This window comes from Suricata suricatta, chromosome 13 (genome assembly GCF_006229205.1).
Source record: "Suricata suricatta isolate VVHF042 chromosome 13, meerkat_22Aug2017_6uvM2_HiC, whole genome shotgun sequence".
NCBI classification, from domain to species: domain Eukaryota; kingdom Metazoa; phylum Chordata; class Mammalia; order Carnivora; family Herpestidae; genus Suricata; species Suricata suricatta.
In genome coordinates this window covers 31764379-31766753 of record NC_043712.1, presented here as the reverse complement: position 1 = coordinate 31766753, position 2375 = coordinate 31764379, and positions in this window count along the sequence as shown.

Below are 2375 nucleotides of genomic sequence, written 5' to 3'. Positions count from 1 at the left end.
CCCCGGAGGAGGTGGCGTCGGGCCGAGCGGTCCGAGAGCCGGGCTGCCTTGCGGGAGCCAGGGGGCGCGGGCGGAGGGCCGGAGGTGGTGTGCGGCCGGCCGGGCCTGGAGGAGCCGGGGCGTCGTGTGGCGTTGTCTGGTCACCCCACCCCGAGCAGGAGGGTGCACGAGGTTCTCGGGGCCCGGGGCGGGGTTGGGGTCGTCAGAGGTTTCCCGGGCGGGGTATGAACTCTGAGCCTGCCGAGCGGTGGGAGGGGGCGACGTGTCGGGGAGACCCCCGGGTCATGGGGGCGCCCTGGCTTTGGGCACCGGCCTGACCCCGCCGAGAATGGCTTTCTCCAGCCAGGGGTGGCTTTGGAAGGGGGAGCCGCGAAGCTTTGTGTGAGAAGAAGGAGGCACGAAGATGTGCGGAATGTTTCTTCTTTCGTGCGTCTGGGAAGTGTTGAAGTGAATCCAGGAACCAGAAGGCTACAGATTGTTGTCGTAGTAGAAACTTGAACGTTTGCTCACTGCGGGGTTCGGAATGTTTGAATGGGAATGACTCTGAATTGATCAAACGCTTTTATTTCCTCGAAGGAACATCGATAGCGATGTTCCTTTTCTTGAGTGACAGTATGAATCGGTAATCTCTGTGTAGTTTGGTTTTCAAGGGAGAATGTTTGCTCCATTTTCCAAAATATGTAGTCAGGATGGGATACGTGGTAATAACCTACTTCCGTGGAAGAAACCGTGAAAAATTTTGTTAACATCCAGACTAAATACTTAAAACTAAAGTATAGATCCTTAGTGTTAGAAACTAAATTACATTGAAAGTACATTTCTGTTTCTAAAATTGGATACCAAATGTTTTAAAAAACCAAACAACTCAAGAACGAGCATGCCAATTATTACTAATAGCTACTGTCTGTTCAAAGCTTACTATGAGATAGATGCCTAAATTACACCAAAGTACATTACTTAATTCTCACAATGAAACCTTCAGGCCTCGTGGCATTTGCCCCATTTTATAGATGAGAACACTGAGTTTCAAACAGGTTAAGTACTTAGTTACTAAGAGCCGAATTAGGATTTCCACCCAGAGTTCAGTCTTTCTTGAGCCTATATGCCTTAATATATATGCCTGTCTGGCATTTCCCATATCTCTTTTCAGTCCTCTAGTGAGCACTTGTGGTCTTTTTGATTTTACTCTCACAGTATGAAGATCGGGTTGGCTTCTTTCTGATGCCTCGTCCATTCCTGGAATCCCTTCATACTGGGCCTACGTTAGAGGAAATACTGTTTTTTTGACAATGGCCTAAGGAGTTGGGGGCAAGGTAAATATGTGGACAGGTAGGAGAATCCATAGTTAGGTATGAAGCAAGAGTAACATTTCTACAGTGCTAGTAACTCGAATAGCCTACTTCACTCTTTCCACCTAGCCACCCCCCCCCCCCCAGTACACTAAGTTTCATGTATTCCCTTACTGGTATTGGACTTAATGGGTGTCCAGAACAGTGCTCCCCAGTCCATGCTGGGGAGAAGCTTACAGACTACACTGGCATGTGTACAACACAGAGCTGATTTGGGTGCTGTTACTCTGAAGTGTAGACTGCCTCAGCTGGCCTGCGGTGCTCGTGGTTTATGTTGATCTTTTGTCGATTCTGAAGAAGCTCAAATGTACTTTTTAAATTTATAATTTAGCTTCCTTTTTAAGAGCTTGCAGTTGTTCCTTATTGTCTAGGTATCAATTTTGTATTTCTCTGCCCAGCTTCTCCTCTCTATAACATAGATTTCTCTAGGGAGATTGTACACAGATTTGTAGTACACACATTGGTACCAGACCAGTATGTCCACATATATGTCCCACGTGAAAGTCTGGTTTCCTTTCTGCCATCGTGTAAATTTTTTCTTTGAAAACATGCCTAAAACCCAACCCTTTGTTGTTGTTGTTGTTAAGTTTATTTATTTCGAGAGAGAGCGAGCGAGCGAGTATGAGCGAGCACGGGAGAGGCAGAGAGAGGGAGAGAGGAAGAGAATCCCAAGCTTGTGCTGTCAGCACAGAGCATGATGGGGGGCTTGATCCCACGAACTGTGAGATCTGTGAGATCATGATCTGAACCTAAATCAAGAGTCAGATACTCTTAACCAGCTGAGCCACCCAAACACCCCTCTATAAATGCTTCTCTGGTGTCTCTTCCTTTCTTTGTAATCAGCCATCAGTGTAGTCCTGCCTGTTATCCCTTGACTCTAGTGGCTTTCTGGTTTCTCTCATCTAGGCTTTTCTATAGGCTATCACCAAGCTAATCTTCTTCAGCCATCCTCACAAAGGGTTTATAAGATTTTCCATTTGTATTCAGCAGTTAAGAGTAGTACTTGAGGCTTATGATAGAAGTCCT